Here is a 9,481-nt window from a genome sequence, read left to right as displayed (position 1 = left end):
GACTTTTATGGAATCACCATTCCCATAGTTTATTCCCACAGCAGTGCTGTGGTTCAAAGGGCACGGCGTAGACAGCCCAAGGTAATTTCCAAACAATTTATGTACCTCTCTCGTATGTCTCTAGGCCCATGAAGGGAAAGCGTGGTTTCTGGCAATACTTTTTTTTTTTGTATCCATTCTTCCCCAGCCTCCCCTCCCATCCAGGCTGTCTGGTAATACTTTTTAAGTTTTCTTTTTCTTCTTCCTCATATTGCTTCCCTCATCTTCCAGAACTTGATCTTCTCACCCCAGGAACCTCAGCCTCTGTCTCTCTCTCGACTCTCCAACATAGGAGTCCTGGCAGTATCATGGTGAAGCTGGGGACCCAGAAAGGCAGGGAGGGGAGAAGCTGCGTCAGGCTTGGCTGGCATGTTACTCAGTGAGCATGGGCTGGGGACTGGGGCAACGCCATATTACATTAGTAAAGTTTATATATTTTGTTCCATCACCTTCCACCTGTGCAGTATGATGGCCCCTCAAAGAGATGTCAGTCACTCCCTGAGCCCCTTGTCTCCTCCTGCTCACATTCACACGCCTCTCCTGCTGACTTTGCCTCCTTTCACTCTGTGTGTTAACCTTTTGGTGCCTGTGTGTTAACCCCAGGTGCCTGGCTGCATTCACGCAAACTATTGTTGCCAAACCCAGGACCAGGCAACAAGCAACCTCATAAACTTGAGGTGAAGCATTTAATCCCCTTCCCCCATAAGACACATGCCTTTGATGTGATGAGTTAAAGGGACCTTGAGAACAAGAAACCATCTGACCCTCTCCAGATATCACAGCCAAGGCAAGCGTGGGCCTCCTCCTCGCCTCCAGAATCAATTCACACCTGCTTTGTGACATGCCGGGGGCGAGTGCCTGACACCTGTAGGATTTTAGCCCGTGTCCACCTTCTGCCTTGGAGGCACAGGACGGGCCAAGTCTCCAGCCAGCATTGGCTAAGGACCAGTTTATCCCCGGCCTCTGGAACTGGGCCCTGTTTCTGAGGTGTGAAACCCCAGTGACCTCGTTTTTGGCTTCTCCAGCCTCTGGCTGCCTGCGCTGCTATTTCCTTCTGTGGGTCCAATCCCTTCCCCAGTCTCTCTCTCTCTCTCTTTTTTTTTTTTTCATGGTTTTCATTACCTCTTTGTTCAGGTCTTTATTCAAAATTAGCTGTCCAAAATGATTTGGCATTTATGGAATAAACAAATTTAAGTTTATGCAGCAGCCTTCTTTTCCTCTGAGATGGGTTTCTTTTCTGTGGGCTTCTTTTCAGCTGCTGGTTTCTTGGTCCCTGCAGCCTTTTTTCCCACCACAGGCTTCTTCAGCTTCTTATCGCCAACAGCCTTCTTTTCTTTGTTTCCCACCGCAGGCTTCTTGCCCTGAACCCCTTTCTGATCTGATTTGGCTTCTAGTGCTGCTGCTGCCTTATCCATGCGGATTTTGTGGTTCTTGGCCTGTGGAAGAATGGTGTTCCGGCGCATGGTCTTTGCATATGGGTTAAGCGTCAACATGATTCTCGGGTTTTTCAGTGGATTCTTCCTCAGGACTCTGCGATGAACCTTCTTGCGTGGTGCTCGGAGGGCACTTTGGATTTCTGGGCTTTTCAAGATTCTGCTGCGGTCTGTATTGAGCATCTTGTGCACCGGGAGGTTGTAGTTACTCTTGAGGGAGGCTGCTTTACGCCAAGTGCCACACAGCTCATCTAACTTTCGGAAAGCACTTTCAGTCCAAATGCAGAAACGTCCCACATGACCACCAGGAGCAAGTTTCCGAATGTTCAGCTTGCTTACATTAAGCAGAGTAATTCCAGGGATGTAATTCCAAGGCCTTGATGATCCCATTGTCCTCATTATAGACGACGCAGGGTCCCCTGCGCTGGATACGGCGCCGGTTTCTCATTTTGCCTTTGCCAGCTCTCATTCGCTGAGAGGCGTAGGCCTTTTTGATATCATTCCAGGCCTTAAGTTTCTTCAGAAGCAAAACAGCCTCCATGGTCTTCTGGTAGCCTTCAGCTCTATCTTCCACCACCAAAGGAAGTTCAGGAACTTCCTCTATAGGATGACCTTTAGACACGACCAGCGCCGGTAAGGCTGAGGCAGCCAGTGCAGAGCAGATGGCGTATCGCTTCTGCGTTGTATTCACTCTGCGGTGCCAGTGTCGCCAGGTCTTGGTTGGTGCAAACATGCGGCCCCCACGACACATATTTCCAAAAGCACCCTGACCAGAACGGTGAGTCCCGCCGCCTCGAACCCTGGGAATTCGAGCCACAGCTCTGCCGGTACCCCAAGACTCAGCACTGGTTTGATGACCTGCTAATTCACTGACAGCATAGGGCTGTCTGTTGTTTTTGCACAAGCTGGTGTGAACAAAGTTAACAATACCGGGTCGAATGGGAGCCCTGAACACAGCAGGCAAAGTGACATTTTTGCCAGAGGACTCCCCCTTTTCGGAGTACACTGATACCAGTGGACCAGCACACGCCATGGCGGGGAGAGGAGAAGGCCACGCTCCTCTCCCCTCCGCGGCTCCCGCAGGAAAAAGCCCTTCCCGTTTCTTCTGTTCTGATTGATTTGCCAGTAGTGAGAATGGGATGACTCCAGGGAATCAAATGCTGCTTATTAATTTCTGAACATTTACCATTCCCTCGCTTCCCCATCCCCTCTGTGTTTAGATGCTTCTGAGCCTACAAGACCCATTTTCTGGCCTCTGTTGAGGAGCATCTTTCAGAACAGGGAGGCAAAGAATCTGCTACGTAAACCGTGTGCCAGTTGTTAAATAATCGTCTTTGGCCCCCAGCCCCTCCTCCATGCCTGCTTTTGATGCTCTGCCGGCTGCTGTGCTATGCTAGGCTTTGCCAGTAGGGGGTGCTGAAAGGTGACTGCCCGGCTGGAGGAGGGAGCAGGGAACAAGGTCCTCACTCTACCCCACCCTCCCTGCTCAGCAATGCTTCTTCACCCTGGCAGAGGCAGTTCTTTCTGTAGCAGCCTCTGAATCTAGTCTGCAGTTTTCCCAGCCCGCAGAAAACTAGAATCGTCCTCCTGGCCATAGATACCCAGCATTGGCTAGTGGCTCCTACTCCCAAGTTTTAACTCACAAGGTTCCTAATCTACTTTTCTAAGTTTTAGTCAGTCCAGCCTCTTCCTTTTGTTCCTTTGGTCCCAGCGACAGTAGCTGTTTCCTATAGTTACTTCTGTGGCACCCGAGTTCTCTTTTTACCCTTTCGTTTATCTCGCTAACAACTTTACACCTAGTTAACAACTCTCCATTGTTATCTCTGCTCACATAACTGTTGTGAGTCTGTCTCACAATGGGACCCCAGTGCAGACGCTGATCTGGCTGATGAGGATCAGGCTCAGTCCCCACAGAACTTGCAGTCTTTATGGCTTCCTGTCTGTGAATGTCTTTTATGTCAGGTCATGTCCATAATCCTGTGTGTGTGTGTGGAGGCGGGGATCCTCAGTGTCACTTCATCCTTACATCGTCTCTGCGATGCATCCAAACATTCCTTTAACTCCTTTTCTACAAACCTTGATCTCTTCCCACTGATTTCTTTAAGTTCATGCCAGTGTTGCCACAGTAAGCTGCATGGCCTCAGCCAAGTCTCCAGGGGATTCAGCCCTGACCATGGCTCGATAGCAGGTGCGGGTGGGGTGGAGAAGTCCGAGTCCTTTCAGTTCAGTTCAGTCGCTCTGTTGTGTCCAACTCTTTGCAACCCCACAGCCTGCAGCACACCAGGCTTCCCTGTCCATCGCCAACTCCAGAAATTTACTCTATCTCATGTCCCTGGAGTCGGTGATGCCATCCAGCCATCTCATCCTCTGTCATCACCTTCTCCTCCCACCTTCAATCTTTCCCAGCATTAGGGTCTTTTCCAGTGAGTCACTTCTTCCCATCATGTGGCCAAAGTATTGGAGCTTCAGCTTCAACATCAGTCCTTCCAATGAATATTCAGGACTGATTTCCTTTAGGATGGACTGGTTGGATCTCCTTGCTGTCCAAGGGACTCTCAAGAGTCTTCTCCAACACTACAGTTCAAAAGCATCAGTTCTTCAGTGCTCGGCTTCCTTTATAGTCCAAGTCTCACATCCATACATGACTACTGGAAAAACCATAGCTTTGACTAGGAGAACCTTTGTTGGCAAGGTAATGTCTCTGCTTTTTAGTATGCTGTCTAGGTTGGTCAGAGCTTTCTTTCCAAGGAGCAAGTGTCTTTTAATGTCATGGCTGCAATCACCATCTGCAGTGATTTTGGAGCCCCCCAAAATAAAGTCTGCCATTGTTTCCACTGTTTCCCCATCTATTTCCCATGAAGTGATGGGACCAGATGCCATGATCTTTGTTTTCTGAATGTTGAGTTTTAAGCAAACATTTTTACTCTCCTCTTTCACCTTCATCAAGAGGCTCTTTAGTTCTTTTTCACTTTCTGCCATGAGGGTGGTGTCATCTGCATATCTGAGGTTATTGATATTTCTCCTGGCAATCTTCATTCCAGCTTGTGATTCATCTAGCTCAGCGTTTCTCATGATGTACTCTGCATTTAAGTTAAATAAGCAGGGTGAGAATATACAGCCTTGACATACTCCTTTCCCGATTTGGAACCAGTCTGTTGTTCCATGTCCAGTTCTAACTGTTGCTTCCTGACCTGCATACAGATTTCTCAGGAGGCAGGTCAGGTGGTCTGGTATTCCCATCTCTTTCAGAACTTTCCATGGTTTGTTGTGATCCACACAGTCAAAGGCTTTGGCATAGTCAATAAAGCAGAAATAGATGTTTTTTTCTGGAACTCTCTTGCTTTTTCGATGATCCAACAGATGTTGCCAATTTTATCTCTGATTCCTCTGCCTTTTTAAAATCCAGCTTGAACATCTGGAAGCTCACAGTTCATGTACTGCAGAAGCCTAGCTGGGAGAATTTTGAGCATTCCTTTGCTAGCATTTGCGATGAGTGCAATTGCGCAGTAGTTTGAGCATTCTTTGGCATTGCCTTTCTTTGGGATTGGAATGAAAACTCACCTTTTCCAGTCCTGTGGCCACTGCTGAGTTTTCCCAATTTGCTGGCATATTGAGTGCAGCACTTGCACAGCATCGTCTTTTAGGATTTGAAATAGCTCAACTGGAATTCCATCACCTCCACTAGCTTTATTCATAGTGCTGCTTCCTAAGGCCCACTTGACTTCACATCCAGGATGTCTGGCTCTAGATTAGTGATCACGCCATCATGATGATCTGGGTCATGAAGATCTTTTATGTAGTTCTTCTGTGTATTCTTGCCACCTCTTCTTAATATCTTCTGCTTCTGTTATGTCCATACCATTTCTGTCATTTATTGTGCCCATCTTTGCATGAAATGTTCTCTTGGTATCTATAATTTTCTTGAAGAGATCTCTAGTCTTTCCTGTTCTATTATTTTCCTCTATTTCTTTGCACTGATCACTGAGGAAGGCTTTATTATCCCTCTCCTTGCTATTCTTTGGAACTTTGCATTCAAATGGTATATCTTTCCTTTTCTGCACTCATCTCACATGCTAGCAAAGTAATGTTCACAATTCTCCAAGTCAGGCTTCTATAGTACATGAATGGTGAACTCCCTGATGTTCAAGCTCGATTTAGAAAAGGCAGAGGAACCAGAGATCAAATTGCCAACATCCGTTGGATTATCAGAAAAACAAGTGAGTTCCAGAAAAACATCTACTTTTGCTTTATTGACTACACCATAGCCTTTGACTGTGTGGATCACACAAAGTTTGGAAAATTCTTAAGGAAATGGGAATATGGGACCACCTGACCTACCTCCTGAGAAATCTATATGCAGGTCAGGAAGCAACAGTTAGAACTGGACATGGAACAACAGACTGGTTCCAAATCGGGAAAGAAGTATGTCTTTCCCGAAGAATATACAAGGCTGTATATTCTCACCCTGCTTATTTAACTTAAATGCAGTGTACATCATGAGAAACGCTGAGCTGGATGAAGTACAAGCTGGAAGATTGCCAGGAGAAATAACAATAACCTCAGATATGAAGATGATACCACACTTGTGGCAGAAAGCAAAGAAGAACTAAAAAGCCTCTTGAAGAATGTGAAAGAGGAGAGTGCATAGGTTGGCTTGAAACTCAGTGTTCAGAAAACTAAGATAGTTGCATCTGGTCCCATCACTTCATGGCATATAGATGGGGAAATAATGGAATCAGTGACCAACTTTTATTGAGGGGGGCTCCAAAGTCACTGCAGATGGTGATTGCAGCCATGAAATTTAAAGACACTTGCTCCTTGGAGGAAAAGCTATAACCAACCTAGACAGCATATTAAAAAGCAGAGACATTGCTTTGCTAGCAAAGGTCCATTTACTCAGAGCTATGGTTTTTCCTGTAGTCATGTATGGATGTGAGATTTGGACTATAAGGAAAGCTGAGTACCGAAGAATTGATGCTTTTGAACTGTAGTGTTGGAGAAGACTCTTGAAGAGTCCCTTGGACTGCAAGGAGATCTGACCAGTCCATCCTGAAGGAAACCAGTCCTGGATATTCAATGGAAGGACTGATGCTGAAGGTGAAGCTCCAATACTTTGACCACCTCATGGGAAGAACTGACTCACTGGAAAAGACCCTGATGCTGGGAAAGATGGAAGGTGGGAGGAGAAGGGGATAACAGAGGATGAGATGGTTGGATGGCATCACCAACACGGTCAACATGAGTCTGAGTAGGCTACAGGACTTGGTGATGGAAAAGGAATCTGGCGTGCTGCAGTCCATGGGGTCACAAAGAGTTGGACAGGACTGAGTGCCTGAACTGAATTGAACTTCCTTTTCTCCTTTGCTTTTCGCTGCTCTTCTTTTCACAGCTATTTTAAGTCTTTCTCAGACAGCCATTTTGCTCTTTTTGCATTTCTTTTTCATGGGGATAGTCTTGATTCTTGTCTCCTGCGCAATGTCACGAACCTCTGTCCATAGATCTAATCCCCTGAGTCTGTTTGTCACTTCCACTGTATAATCGTAAGGGATTTTATTTAGGTCATACCTGAATGGTCTAGTGGTTTTCCTGAGCCCCCTGGGATTAACTAATTCCCAGCAGCCCTGAGGGTTTTCCAAGTGGTGCTAGAGGTTAGGAACTCACCTGCCAATTCAAGAGAGATCAGGAGACGTTAAGTGGCACAGGTTCAATCCCTGGGTTGGGGAGGTCCTCTGGAGGAGGCATGGCAACCCATTCAAGTATTCTTGCCTGGAGAGTCTGCAGAGGAGCCTGGTGGGCTACAGTCCGTAGGGTCGCAGAGTCAGACATGACTGAAATGATTTGCAGACATGACTGAAATGCGCAGCAGCCCTGAAGGATTCTGAGTTCTGAAGAAATATGGGTGTCTGTGGAGGGATTTAAACAATTCCTCTCCTTAGAGAATCCACACAATGTTATATCTGCTTGTCAGGATGCAACTATAGAAATCTGAAAAGGAACAGCTTCAAGGGGGAAGGGGGCTTATTTATTTTTCATGGAGCCAGATATCTGGGCTTAGAGGCTGGGCGTGGGGGGCAGGGTGGTACCTGTCGCCCTGACTCCTTCTCTACTTTCATCCTTCATTCTCGTGGTCACCATTTGGTGGCAGAATAGTGGCTGCTGCCTCTCTGGCCGCCTGTTTATGTCTCTGGCAGGAACCAGAAGGAAGTCACTATGGGAAACGGGGAGTGCTGTCTGCTTTCCCGGATATTCTCAGATATTCCTCTCATGTTCCATTGCCTATGGGCACTGGTGCTCAGCTGCAAAGGAGGTTGCAAAATGGAATTTTCTAGCTGGTATGTTACTACCCTGGGTGATTCAGGTAAGGGAGCAGGGGTGATGGGCGCCCAATGGCACTGGCAGTGTCTGTTGCACATGGGAATCCATAAGTGAGACAGGTCGGTCTGAATAGCTCAGCCACCCCTCACTTCTATTTCCAAACTCTGTGAGGGCTCCACAGTGTCCTCGTGGCTCTGAGGGGCTTCCAAGAGCCCTGATGCTTGCCTCATGTCTTTATACCTTGAATGCGGCCTGTGTGCACTCACAGAGGAAACAAACATTCAGGTCATACATGGTTAGATACTCTTAATCTGAAATTCAGCTCTGTGAACCTTAGGTCCAAGTCCCAGGAGGTGCAGCCGTCCTCCTTGCCCCACTGATACTGAGCCAAAATGTGCTGCGATGCGGCATGGAGGCCCCAGCCGGGCCTCTCACCATTGCCTCTTACTTGACTTCCTCTGCTCTTAGTACAGGTTTTCAGAGCCTGCTCCAGCGCTCACCCCACATGCCTCCATTGACATCCCCACCTCCTCTCATTTTCTGTCCCAAGAAGTCCAAGGATCAGTATGGCCGGGCAGGACATTTGTTGGAGATTAGTGAATGGGGAAGCAGAGAGATTGGATCTCTAGCAAACTCAGGGAGGGGCAAAACCAGAGATGTGGACAGGGTAAGTGTCATCATCTCATCATTTTTGTTTTGCTAAAAAAGCCTCAGCAAAATGGCAAGGAAAGGGACAGAGGTCTGTCTGAGAAGGGCTGGTAGGGCTGGGCTTTCACTGGGGAGGCTGCAGGTTTTTCTTTCATGGTGATAACCACTTGGCAGGAGGACACAGCACTGGAACATCTTGGGTTCTTCACCAAGACCTTGCCAAGCCCGTCTTAGAAGGACCCAAGCTTTTCAGCTCACCGTGGCTCTGGGTCTCTTCATGAAGTTGTGACAATGGGGATCAGTGGGATCAAAAGCTTTCTTATTTTCAGTCTCACTTGCTATTTGTTCATTTCCTCCTTTTCTGGGAAGTTCTTCAACCTTCAGCCTGCCTCCCATGTAGCTCCCATCTTCAGGCTCTGGGTGCTTGCCAACCGAGGCCTGGTGGGCATTGCTAGATGCTTAAAGGGCTTAATAAGATCTGTAAACATACCTCCAGCAGCATCACCCTTGCTCGCCTCGGAAGCTTCTTGTTTAAGTGAAAACTAAACAGCCTTTAATTATATATCACCTCTCAAGGACCATTTAAGAACCAAACCAGTATTTACAAATGGATTTGAAATTTTCTGAGTAAAGGGAATTAATTCTATCTGTTACCTCTCAGTACTTAGAAAAGCAAACAAGAGAGAAGAGAAGGCTTATTATGTGTCCAATGATATGGGCCTTGAGGCCTCTGGCCCAAATCAGCCAACTGGAAACACAGACTTTTAATGTGTTTGATCAGAGGAAACAAGAATTGCTTCAGACAGGGTTATTGTTCCCCCTGAATGTGAGAAGCAAGGAGGCAGACAGCAAGAGCTTCAGCCCCCCTCTTCCACAGCAGGGTGCTGATGGCACCGTGGAGAGCCTCCTCCTAGAGTTTAGCCAGTGCAGTCCCTGAACCATGCCAGTGTTTCTTCCACCTGAGTGGAGTCTGGTCTTACTTAAGAGGTCAGAGCCAAGGCTCTGAGGGGTCCTAGGCCTAGGGAAGCACAGTGGCCCCTTACTCT

At 47.3% G+C, this 9,481-nt stretch overlaps 1 pseudogene; it reads right to left on the bottom strand.

The window, feature by feature from the left end:
• Positions 1-1,235: 1,235 nt before the first annotated feature.
• Positions 1,236-2,505, bottom strand: LOC138087888 (large ribosomal subunit protein uL4 pseudogene; annotated as a pseudogene).
• Positions 2,506-9,481: the final 6,976 nt, after the last annotated feature.

This window comes from Capricornis sumatraensis, chromosome 10, assembly GCF_032405125.1.
Source record: "Capricornis sumatraensis isolate serow.1 chromosome 10, serow.2, whole genome shotgun sequence".
Lineage (NCBI taxonomy): Eukaryota > Metazoa > Chordata > Mammalia > Artiodactyla > Bovidae > Capricornis > Capricornis sumatraensis.
Note: the sequence above shows the minus strand (reverse complement) of the source record. Positions and strands in the feature narration are given on the sequence as shown.